Source organism: Pseudorasbora parva, chromosome 7 (genome assembly GCF_024679245.1).
Source record: "Pseudorasbora parva isolate DD20220531a chromosome 7, ASM2467924v1, whole genome shotgun sequence".
NCBI classification, from domain to species: domain Eukaryota; kingdom Metazoa; phylum Chordata; class Actinopteri; order Cypriniformes; family Gobionidae; genus Pseudorasbora; species Pseudorasbora parva.
The window spans coordinates 24327434-24341108 of NC_090178.1; positions in this window are offsets into that span (position 1 = coordinate 24327434).

A 13675-nucleotide genomic window follows, 5' to 3' on the forward strand; every position below is an offset into this window, starting at 1 on the left:
TCTCTCTCTCTCTCTCTCTCTCTCTCTCTCTCTCTCTCTCTCTCTCTCTCTCTCTCTCTCTCTCTCTCTCTCTCTCTCTCTCTCTCTCTCTCTCTCTCTCTCTCTCTCTCTCTCTCTCTCTCTGTGTGTGTGTGTGTGTGTGTGTGTGTGTGTGGTTGAATAATCTACAGAAAAAAATCAAAGTCCAGCATCCAGTGCCATGCTGTCAGTGCCGCTCCCCCCACTGTCACTTCAGCCTGCTGTCACATGTTGTTGTGCTTTGAACCCACTGATACTGAATATACAAGTGGTTTGCAATAGACATCTTTTGTTACATATATAAACTTTCTCTAGAGTTTGGTCAGAGCCATGGTGGGAATTTAACTCAATCTTCGCTGTTAGCTTTGGATAATGAGATCTTTGAAAGGAGTTAGATTTTTTGAATGCATTGTTTACTTCTCATTATAATTCACTAATGATAAATTATTGAATAACCTTTATTTAATTTAATATAAAAAATAAGCACACTTTTATTAGCGAGTGGGTAGAAAATGCCATTTCTCTTAATTTTTACTTTCATATTTTTTAAGTAATCACTGTAAAGTTATGACCTTTGTGCTCACAGTATTTAGGTCAGATAGAGATGTAAACTTTCAACTGAGAGGACAGTTGTCAACCAGGGCAGTTTTCTTATACATTTGGCTGCATCAACTTTTACATTTTTTATATCATAAAACGTGTTTATGTACATTTTTTCTTTTTTTGCAACATACTTTTTCAAAATAATATTTTTACTAAAAAAAAAAGAAAAAAAAAGAATAGGAATACATTCAAGAAAAACTGGATTTAAAATAAAGTGCTTTAAAAATGTTTCTAATTAATAGGGACTGCTTATGCTAGTAATTGAATGTTTATGTGAAAAGGACACTTTTTAAAATTATTATTATTTGTTTTTTTATTGTGTCATTTAAAGTGTGACCAGTTTATTATTCAAAATATCTATTTTCCACACAAAATGTTATGAAGTGACCAGAACAAATTTTATGCAGAAAAAAAGACGGCTTTATTCAATAATCTCTTCTCTTTAACATCATTGGGTGTGTTTATATACACGTTCTTAAGCCGATTATGCCTAATATGCCGACAATGAACATGGCCATGTAAACACGGTAACCCGTTTTCTTTTAATAGAGTAAGGTCATAAACGGTGTAAGCATAAAGCGGTTGGAACAGGTAGCATGAAAACGCATTAACCTGCTGTCGGTTTATTGAAGTGCGCATGTGTGATAGGAGACAAAAACGCAAACTTAGAGCAGATTTAAATGCATCCAGACAGAGCGAGCTAGCGTTTTGCATAAAATAAGGACATATATATCACAAACACAGACTCTTTTAAGACCCAAAAATTTTTAAAGATGTGTTCTCATCTCATGCAGCAGAAGTAGAAAAGGTTCATTCAAAACACTGCATCTGGAACTGCATGAGGGATAATTTGAGCCATAAATCCCCCGCTGACACAGTGCACGCTTTATTTAAAATCACAACTGATGTAAAATTTGAAAAACTCTGAGTCAGATACGGAAATTATTATTTTTGACGCCACTACAAGAAAATAACCCAGTTTATTAATAAAGTCATGTAAGCATGGTTTACTTGCATTGTCAGTTTACTGGTTTGCATGTAAATGGGGAAAACTGATTATTTCAAGTAAGCTGATTTTTTTGAGTTATCAGCTTACTGGTGTGCATGTAAACACACCCATTGTCCTACACTGTTCACATAGAAAAGACAGTGCAGCACTTCCAGGTTCTACTTTAGAATGCCGGCTCATTATTGGCTGATGCAATGTTCACTTGAGCACCATGACAAGTGTGTGATGCTGATACAGGAGGTAATAATAAGCCGGCATTCTGACGTTGAACCTGGAACTGTTGCACTGTTTTTACTGAATAGCATAGGAGAATGATGTTGGAGATAAAAGATGCTTGAATAAAATAGTTTTTTGTGTTTGTATATTTTGCTCTCAAAAGATAAAGATGTCACTTCTTAACATTAAGATTGAACCACTGGAGTCACATGGACTATTTTAATAATGTCTTTACAACCTTTCTGTGCCTCGAATTTTGCAATGACATTGCTGTCTATGGCTGGTTGAGAAACCAAATTTTTCTGTAGATTTCATAAAAAAAGGTGGGTGCGTAACTTAGGTAGAATCGTCCAGCAACTCTCAATACACTTCTGAGCTGTAAACGGCAAACTCTGGCCCAATCACATCGTGTATAGAGTCGGTGGGCGGGGCTTAACATAATGAAGACGGCCGAGTTGCGTTTGTGTGCTACTAGTAAACACAGAAGCTGGAGAACGACGGCCTTTCGAATCAGCTTTGACCGCGATTCTGGAAGACTTGGATTTAAGCTTTTCTCTGAGAAGAACAAAGAACGGCACTGAAGTCATTCTTAAAAAGAGAAGATGTGTTCTGAGTTTTGCTGACCGGATACGGCGAATGTTTAATCTGTCAACGAGCTCCGCTTCACCTTCGTTGCTCTGGTTGGTGGTAGAGCTATCCTATTGCGTGCAGAGGGAGTTTGAAAGACAACCATTTATCCCGCCCCTAGGATTGAGCCCTGTCAATGGTGAGTTCCCAGACCAAACATCTTGATGTGGGTCTGGCTTGTCAGGCTACTTTAAATGTGCTTTTTTATGCAATGCAATGGTGGTTTTGAATACAAAATAGCAACATGGAAAACACTGGAGTGTTAAATGGGGCCACACTTGTTTTGGGTTATGTGCCATATTCTCTGATTCAGTCTTTGTATTAGCTGAAAAGTTACATGAGTGTGGACAGGCGCTCAATAGCTATACTCAAGGACAATTGGACTTTTGTCGCATAGATTTTGTTGAAAACATTCTATGTGGATTTTGACGAAATGCTTATTTGATACAACCCTACAAACTGTATTACAAAAATTCTTGAAATGCTATTTTTAGAGACTTCAGCTTCCTACATTCAATTAGATTGTATAATTTCTGTGTACATAATTTGATGTGATTATTTATCTTGAGTTTTTGTGTGACAAGTAAGAATTGTTTGTTTTCACATAAAACTATAGAGTTTACACTAAGTGGCTCATTCTGCATTATTATATATGTTCTGTTAAACCCCAAACCAGACACACCTCTCCCGTCATCCAGCCAGCGTGGAGGGGCAGAGTCCACTTACAACACTTCAACTGGATATCTGATTTCCTCCACACATAAAACAAAAACATTTACTGTAGCCTTGGAAATTCAGAGCACAGGAAAAACATGCAATCTGTGTCACTCTCTTATGAGAATGCCCTGGTTTTTTTGTAAACAAATGAGTGTAAACCTATTTTTATGAGGTTTCATGTGGCCTATGTTTGATTGTCCGTGAATAACTAAAAAGTAAAACATGTAAAAGTATGACCCACAAATGCATGCAAATAGAACACATAGGTTAAAGGGAATTTAAATACATTTAAATTTAAATAATTGTACTTTTTTATTAATAAACTTACAGTACAATGTTTCTGTCTCAGAATATTGTAGGTAAAATAAAAGATCTAAGCACCATTCCTTTGTCAAATACACAAGCAGTTTGACAATCTGTGTCTTGCACTGCCAGATGAAAGATGACTAGGCATAATCGACTCTTTTGTCTGAAGGAGACAACCCAGTCAAACCGGATGCATGGCAATGAGGCTAGAGTCTTGTTCCCATTCTCAGAGAACCAGGGTTACATATGTAACCTGAGATGCTCCTTTTCAAAGTGGAACTTTAACGCTGCATTGACAATGGAGCTATGAGGAACGAATAACCACAGTGGCATCCTGAGGGGATACCTGCTGGGATGTTCTTACATTAATGCACCACTAGATGGCACTCAAGCTTCTTGAGTTAGATATGCGTGAAGCAAGAGTAGTAGAAGGAGAGAGAATGCTGAGCATGTGCAGATGTTATAATAAGTTGTTCAAAATAGTTATTAACACATGATTAAAATATTCTAGGTGACCCCCAGCACAAGTTTTTTAAGGCAACCTTTATTTTGGAGCATATCACCTTATTTCCATGGTGATACATCAAGCTTGTCACTTGACACACTAGCTTTTTTGTTTTTCCTTTTTTATTCATAATACAGGTCCTTCTCAAAAAAATAGCATATTGTAATAAAGTTCATTATTTTCCATAATGTAATGATAAAAATAAAATTTTCATATATTTTAGATTAATTGCACACCAACTGAAATAATTCAGGTCTTTTATTGTTTTAATTCTGATGATTTTGGCATACAGCTCATGAAAACCCCTCAAAAAATTAGCATATTTCAATCGACCAATAAAAGAAAAGTGTTTTTAATACAAAAAAGTCAACCTTCAAATAATTATGTTCAGTTATGCACTCAATACTTGGTCGGGAATCCTTTTGCAGAAATGACTGCTTCAATGCGGCGTGGCATGGAGGCGATCAGCCTGTGGCACTGCTGAGGTGTTATGGAGGCCCAGGATGCTTCGATAGCGGCCTTAAAGGGATCCCATGGTGTTGAGACTTGTATGGCTTAATATAACATAAATGATGTCTCTTACTGAATTATGTGGTAGAAAACCCATGAAAGATCTACGTTATTTAAAAAATCGATTTTATATTTGGACCATGGGCGGCGCCATTTTGTTTGCGTTCTAGGTTGATGACGTAGAATGGTTGAACTCCTCAATCAGCTGGCGTTACCCGTAGCTATTTTTACCACAACGCAACTCGAAAATTATTTCAGAGTTAAACAAAACCAATGAATTGCTTTGTAATTGTACTTAAAACACACTCAAACATACATGTGCACACAAACTCACCTACACAAGTCACAAACAGATCGGCGGGCGCGCAGACACACACACCTGACAGACTGCTCTGTCTCAATCGCATGCATCATCACCAAAACATCCTGCCTCTCTTCCTCACGTTACATTATCCCATTGTCCTACCTAGATATTTCCCTCTGCTGGTTACATTAGGCATGACAGTTAATCTACTGCATATCAACAGTCTATCCAGGATATCAACACAGGGAATAGATTGAGGGTTATGTATGCGCGCACGCGTGCGTGTGTGTGTGTTATGTATGCGTGCGTGTGTGTGTGTGTGTGTGTGTGTGTTCGCGCCGATCTGTTGGGGTGTGTGTGAGTCTGTGAGAGAGAGAGAGTTTGTGTGCACATGTATGTTTGAGTGCGTGAAGTCGGACAGCTGTTTGTAAATCGGCTGTACACTCGTTATTGCGGTGCAACGTGAGACTGAATGACTGCACTCGAACATGTCCACTATGATGTCGGACAACACTACAAATGGCCGTCCCTTCAAATAATGCCCTATTTAAGGGTATAGGGTCGATTTCAGATTCAGCCCCTGTCGTGGAGACTGAGCAGCCCAACATCTCGATTGAAACAGAGCCTGTCGTGTGCGCGCCCGCCGATCTGTTTGTGACTTGTGTAGGTGAGTTTGTGTGCACATGTATGTTTAAGTGTGTTTTAAGTACAATTACAAAGGAATTCATTGGTTTTGTTTAACTCTGAAACAATTTTCGAGTTGCGTTGTGGTAAAAATAGCTACGGGTAACGCCAGCTGATTGAGGAGTTCAACCATTCTACGTCATCGACGTAGAACGCAAACAAAATGGCGCCGCCCATGGTCCAAATATAAAATCGATTTTTAAAATAACGTAGATCTTTCATGGGTTTTCTACTACATAATTCAGTAAGAGACATCATTTATGTTATATTAAGCCATACAAGTCTCAACACCAGGGGATCCCTTTAAGCTCATCCAGAGTGTTGGGTCTTGCGTCTCTCAACTTTCTCTTCACAATATCCCACAGATTCTCAATGGGGTTCAGGTCAGGAGAGTTGGCAGGCCAATTGAGCACAGTAATAACATGGTCAGTAAACCATTTACCAGTGGTTTTGGCACTGTGAGCAGGTGCCAGGTCGTGCTGAAAAACGAAATCTTCATCTCCATAAAGCTTTTCAGCAGATGGAAGCATGAAGTGCTCCAAAATCTCCAAAAATGCAAAATTTGCTTTCATCCGAAAAAAGTACTTTGGACCATTGAGCAACAGTCCAGTGCTGCTTCTCTGTAGCCCAAAAGTGGCTTGACCTGGGGAATGCGGCACCTGTAGCCCATTTCCTGCACACGCCTGTGCACGGTGGCTCTGGATGTTTCTACTCCACTAGTCCACTGCTTCCGCAGGTCCCCCAAGGTCTGGAATCGGTCCTTCTCCACAATCTTCCTCAGGGTCCGGTCACCTCTTCTCGTTGTGTAGCATTTTTTGCCACACTTTTTCCTTCCCACAGACTTCCCACTGAAGTGCCTTGATACAGCACTCTGGGAACAGCCTATTCGTTCAGAAATTTCTTTCTGTGTCTTACCCTCTCGCTTGAGGGTGTCAATGATGTCCTTCTGGACAGCAGTCGGGTCGGCAGTCTTACACATTATTGTATCATCAGTACTAAAACAATAAAAGACCTGAAATATTTCAGTTGGTGTGCAATGAATCTAAAATATATGAAAGTTTAATTTTTATCATTACATTATGGAAAATAATGAACTTTATCACAATATGCTAATCTTTTTGAGAAAGACCTATATATTAACAAACTTATTGGCTGTGTCATCAACAACCTGATTCTCAAATATTTTCAAACATGTAAGTAAATGTGTTTTGTAATCTAAAACCCGTTATACTGATCATGTTAGTTGATTTAGAATGTGCGATAGGCTCTGCCATGTTAGTTTGCGAGAATCAGATCTGTCAGATTTACAACACATAAATTCATCCACTTCTCCCAAAATGCATGAAAGTAAGTGGCCGGAGAAGTGGGAGAAGAATAAAGTAAACTTTATAGTGACCTACAAAATATGTTTCTGATATGAATAAAATGTCTGGCTCAGCGCCAGCTAACATACAAAAGCAAATTTTAATTTAGCTGTTATTCATGCACTGAACATTCTACTCACACTTATGTGATTGTGCGCCCCAAGGACCAACCTAGACTGATCACACTGGTGTGATTGTATGCATCAAAGGGTTAAAGAGGATATATGAGGAATGTGTTTGTTGTGCTTTTTGTCTACATAAAAACAAAATTGGCGACAAGGACTTTTTTTTCTTCTTTTTTTTTCTTCTTCAAAGTGCAACTGTATTTATCTAGATAGTAGTGCTTAGCGGTATACCGGTTCATACCGAATGCCTGTATTTGTTTTCGTTATGATATGAAATTTGATTATACCGCAATACATGAGCTGTTCCGGAGCTGGATCGACCGGGAGGTTCAAGGTTGGGGGAACACCATCGACCCCAGCCAAACCTACTCTCATCTCAACAAAATGGGGCCGCAGGATGATCTGGAAGCATTCCTCATTCTGTTTAAAGGGTTACTTCAGCGATTAGCATATGGCTTTGTATCAGTAGAAACCCTGGAGTATATTCAAATTATTGTGCTTTCCCCCCTCATATCTCCCTGAGACAAGAGATTTATGCATTTTATTTCTGGCAAAATTCCTCCTATGATGCAAATTGACGATTTTTGCATCATAGAAGGAATGTTTGCCCAAAGGCTAAAGACTACAGCCAGCAGAGGGAGCCATTTCCGCATGTTTTGAAACCGCGCATGGGGGATGGGAGATTACACTCAGCTTGCAGGGAGAGCTCAGGTGGCAGCTACAGGCACTCATTTAAACGGAGCTATGGTGTGCAATGTAAGTCTTTTAACTTCTCAAATTAATTTCTATGAAAGTTAAGCTTGTAAAGGCATGAACTGAAACGCGCCAGACTGAACTCCCGTTGTGAATGCCGCGAGTGTAGTCGCGATTACCTCAGCTCTCATCACTCGTGCAGTTAGTGCTCATGCAGTGCTGTGATACTTGCGCGGTGACTCACTCATTATATTGAACAGACACGTTCAGTTTTTAATTGTAGTGTCTTCTCTAATTAAGTCACTGCAATCAAGTTGGTGGCGTTGGGGATTTGCACAGGGCAGCGAAGCATTCTGGGAATTGTAGTCTTTCATCCCCATGAGACAAAAATACATTTTCTGTCTTTTCTCAGTCTAGAAGACACCAAATTCAAAAATAATTTCACATTTCTACTGCATTGATGACCCAGTTTAAATACAGATTCATCTTCCCAGCGCTGAAGTACCCCTTTAAGCATTCCGCTGAGGCATGTTGGTAGCAGCGGCTGGTCTGGCCAGTGCGTCTCCTCCCGCTGCTGTCTGGTGAGGCGCAGATTGCGGCCCAACAACTGCCAGTCCAGAACCTCCTGGTTTACAATGACCTATGACAGGCCATCCTTCAACGTGTTGGGCTCTCCCCTGAACCACATCGCCAGCAATTCCGGTCTCTGACCCTGGGGGAGAACAGCCATCTCTTCGTGATGGCACAGCAGCTCCGGAAGGCCTGCCGCAGATGGCTGATGGATGAAAAGCAAGACGTTGGATTAAGAGGTACTGGAGCAGTTTATTACACAGTTGCCCAGGAAGACTGCGCAATGAGTCCAGTGCCACAGGCTTGCTTTGCTGGACAAGGCACAGGTTTGATCGATTGACGGACAGGTTCACCCTTCCCCCTGAAAAAACACTTTCTTATCTTTATTTTGCCATATTAAAAGACAGGTTGTATCGAGTGACCGAGTGGGGATCCCGAAAGAGATCCTCAGTGATCAAGACAAGTCATTTATGTCATGTACATTACGCAAAATGTCCAAGTTATTGGACATTAAATCGGCCAGCACCACACACTATCACACACAGACAGATGTTTGGTGGAACGATTTAATTGCACATTAAAAACAATGAATCGAAAGTTCATACAGGAGACGCAAAATGATTGTTCCGCTATTGTTCGTTGTATGTGAGGTCCCGCAAGCCTCCACCGGTTTTCCCCATTCAAGCTCCTCTATGGATGTCAGCCCTGTGGGGTGTTGGACGTTCTCAGAGAAGCTTGGGAGACAGACCTTCGCAGGGCAAAAATTGAATTCAGTATGTAATGGACCTGAGAGCAAAACTTCACACATTGGGGTGGCTATCCATGGAGAATTTGTTACAGGCTCAGGGACAAACAAAGCCGGCTATACAATAGGGGAACGAAACGGCGCAAATTTACACCAGGAGATAAAGTACTTGTATTACCCAAGTTCTAGCTTGAAATTGCTTGCCAAGTGGCAAGGGCCCTTTGTGGTCACACAGCGAATATGAGATCCTGATTATGAGGTGATTCGACCAGATAGGAGCGGGGCACATCAAGTATACCACCTTAACCTCCTGAAAAAATGGAACGAAGCAAAGTCAGTGATGTTGGCAACAGCAGTGAGTGGAGAAGACGATCTCGGGCCAAACGCATGAGCACAAAAGGTACATCCCTCGCTGCAGGAGGAGATCATCTCTCTCCTTTGTAACTCACTGACATAGCACGGTTTCAGGAAGTTTTTTCGGATGTGTTCTCGCCCATACCTGGTCGACCAAACCTTATTCAGCACCAAGGTGAACACAACGAGTTGCTCGATTGGCTGGGCATGGCTTTTTTTATTCAATGCTGGATTTAATAAAGGAATAGAATCCTCCTTGCAGAATCTTAGTTTGCGAACCCCTTACAGAATCTGAAATTGTGAATAATTTTAACTAAAGTGGGATCATACAAAATGCTTGTTTTAATTTTTATTTAGTACTATCCTGAATACGATATTTTTCATAAAAGATGTTTACATGACAGAGCAAATAGTAGTAAATATCTGGAACAGACTTCAGCAGATGATTTTGCTAATCTTAATGATCCCCGATGTAAGTCATGTCACACTGTAAGATCTCAGTTGGCATTAATGTCAGACTGCATGATAGTGAAGGCGCGATAAACATAGACGCGCACAAGAAAACTCGTCCAGAGTTTTATATCATCAATGAATGACGCGTTCAGTGACAGTGAGCTGCATTACACGCGGGACTGAAATGCTGGCTACAAAGAAATCTCTAGCTCTTGTTTTGGTCATAGTTTGTCTTGAAAAATGGAGATGTTTGACTGTCGTCGTAGGAGAAGTCACACTGCAGGATTGTGTGCCAAATCTTCTGACACTGCCAGAATTTCGTCTGAGGTAAAATTTGATCGCAGCGCTCATTAATCGGCTGCAGGTGAACATGTCAAACTAACAACCAAAGACGTCAGATTTTAGCCTAGGATCAGAGAAATCTTTTAGGATTTGCTAAATTTGTCTCAGATGGCCAAATCGCACAGTGTGCACACGGCTTGACACAATAAGATGAAGGCATCAGCTAACACAACATTAAAATAGTAAAAATAAATAAATAGTAAAATATAATAATAATTTTAATATAAAACATGAACATAAACATGAACATGAACATAAAACTGAATATAGACATGAACTTGAGCTTGACAATGAGCTTGAGGTTACATAATCAAAGCTGGACAAAGAACAATGGTAACACAACGCCATTTATACACAAAGATGAATGACTAACAAGAACAATGAACCAATAAATAAATCAGAACATGACACATAAGACAATGAAAGCACACGACAGGATCACCGGATAAAGGAATCATGACTAGAAAAATAAGATATGAACCATGTACATAAAAAAAAAAAACAAAAAAAAAAAAACACATGATAGATACCCCCTGCCCTCTATGGGTGACTCCTTACGCCCTAATGGAACAGCCACCCCAAAACAAAAACACAGGAGAAGGAGGAGAGATGGTAAGGGGGAGGGATGGAGGGCCAGGCTTGTGAAGGGGAACAAGAACTGGATCATGGCATGGGCCATGGAACAGTTGCAGGCCCGGACCATCGAGCAGAGTTGGGCCTTTACCGTAGAGTAGGGGTGTCGAAAATTAATTGTTTCTATGATGCATCGGGATGCAGACGAAGATGATTCTGTATCATTTCAGTAATAGACCATAAACGATTATAATGCACTGGCACTTTTCTGATGTCAATACGTCACGAACGTGCTTTGTCACAGTAGCATACAATAGCAGAGGAAGGCGAGACGCCAGTGAGAGCATTTAAAATTACGTATTAAATAAGAGGAGTCATACAAAATGCATGCTATTATTTATTTTATTTTATTTAGTACTGTCCTGAATAAGATATTTTACATAAAAGATGTTTCCAAATAGTTCACAAGACAAAAAATTGCTGAATTTATAAAAATGTACATGAGGAGCAAATAGCTGCAATAGACTTCAGCAGATGATTTTGCTAAACTAACACAAGAACAAGGTCAGCTAACACAACATTAAAATGTTTACATAATAATAATAATAATAATAATAATAATAATAATAATAATAATAATAATTTTAATATAAATCAGGAACTTTAACATGAATAATAATAATAATAATATAATAATTTTAATATAAATCAGGAACTTTAACATGAACATAAAGCTGAATATAAACATGAACTTGACAATGACTCAAAGACAGCAGGTTACATAATCAAAGCTTGACAATAAACAATGGTAACATGAGGGCTCTTCATACACAAAGACACCTGAACAATGAACCAATAAATAAATCAGAACATGACATATGAGACTATGGAAGCACACGACAGGATCACATGATGGGATAAAGAAGTCTCAATAAAAGATAAAGTTTTTTTATTACAATGAATTTTAACAAAAACAATGAAGACATAAAATATTGCCATGCCATGAGTTTACTGGTGACTGACTTCAGATCACATTTCTGCAATTAGCTTGTATACTCAAAATATAGGATAATAACAAAAAGTAGCAAAAAGGTTTATATAAAACTTACTATTGTGTTTTAATTTTGTGCTTGCCACATTTAAAATAAATAAATAAATAAAACTATATATTTTTTTCACTTTAGCTTTCAGAGAAGTAACCAATATAATATATAATTTTCATTGCTCACCATGACGCACCATTTCTCAAACTATGACTCATTTTCTCTGAACTTTACACACAAAGTTACAAAAAGTATAGTAACTATAAATACAAACCATCAAATGACTAGCCAAATACACACCAAACTAGACATGGATATGAAAAATGTAAAACACTATCCTGTACACTGTAAAAACAAAAGAAAAAAAAGAGGCAAATTTTGAAATTTTGCAGTACAATTGACTTGGATGTTTAAGTTATTTCAACTTAAATTAAAAATGAGATACATCTTGTATAACTAATAATAAAAAGTTGAACATTTCTTAACTTATTTTGATGAGTTAAAACAATGTAAAAACATATGTTGTCATAAATTATTGAACATATAATTCTTTTGCATGTTCAGTATACTGTGGAGTTAGATTGGATAAACGCAGCCCGATCTGATGAAATGCAAGGGCGAGAATTGTATTTGTTTCTCAAAACGTGTTTTAATTTCTAAGTGAACAAATTATTTCACTTAGAAGTGTTTTCAGATTATGGCCATTTAAATGGCAGTATTTCCCAAACAAGTTTTTGAACGATTGTGTTTGCTACGCAAGAGCCTCCAACCATCATTGCCACCATCCCAGAGACTTCAGCTGCCCAGGCCTGTGTTTTCCATGGCCCCCTGATTCCCAGAGGTCATCTCAGTTGTTTTGGTAGTCCTCACATCCGCCAGCTCTATCCCGGTGGCCCCCATCACCGTTGCACTGTAAAAAAATATTTAGAAAAAAGTTACCTGGTTGCCTTAAAATTTTGAGTTCATTGAAATTAAAATGTTGAGTTAATACAATGAACATTTCTTGAGATTCGACAACCTTTATTAAAAGATTATTAAACGATTTTTAAGCATATTGGGTAATTGTGTGTTTTATATTTCTGATGATGCAGTGAAACTTTTTTATTGATTTTATTGATGATGCAGTGAAACTATTTTCATGATTTATCATTTTTTTTATGTGGTTCAGATACAAACATATTTTGAGTTTCTATTTATTAAACACATTTCCTTCATTGTATCAACTCAGATTTTTTATTTCAATAAACTCAAAATTTTAAGGCAACCAGGTTACTTTTTAAGTTAAACCAACAAAAACCAACATTTTTTTCAAAATGCATTGATGATGCACTGCATCCTCATGTATGTAATTTTGTCAGTCAATTATATGAGCTGAACCTTTAATTTGCTCAAATTAAAGGCCTGCTCAAAGAAAACTTTCTTGAATGTATCAAACAAAACTGAAGTCTGGGCATGGAAGACAATTGGAGCATTTAGAACAAATACATAAAAGTAAATGGTACAAGCAACTTCAGGAGGTGGGCCTAAACGCATCTGGTTGTTGAAACCCTATGTAAACTTAACTCCTCACAACAATGCTAAAAAAAATAACGTTTGAGACCATTTTATCCGCTATATGACGTATATGACAGTGTTACTGCAGCACACATCATGGCAGACGAGCAGCTGTGTATTTCTTCATCAGGCCAGCGCGCAAACTACTGCAAATAAAACCGAAAGATGCAGATGCTCAACACACAATCGTACTAATTAAAAGTAAAGAAACTAAATGATCTTAGCATGCTGTTGCATAGCTCTCCTGTAGCGGTCTTTGATTCTGAAATTAGCTGATGATTATTTATTTGTTTTCAAACATGAGAGAATAATCAAAATACAATAATGTTCAAACATTTAAAAAAGAAAAAGTAAAGATGA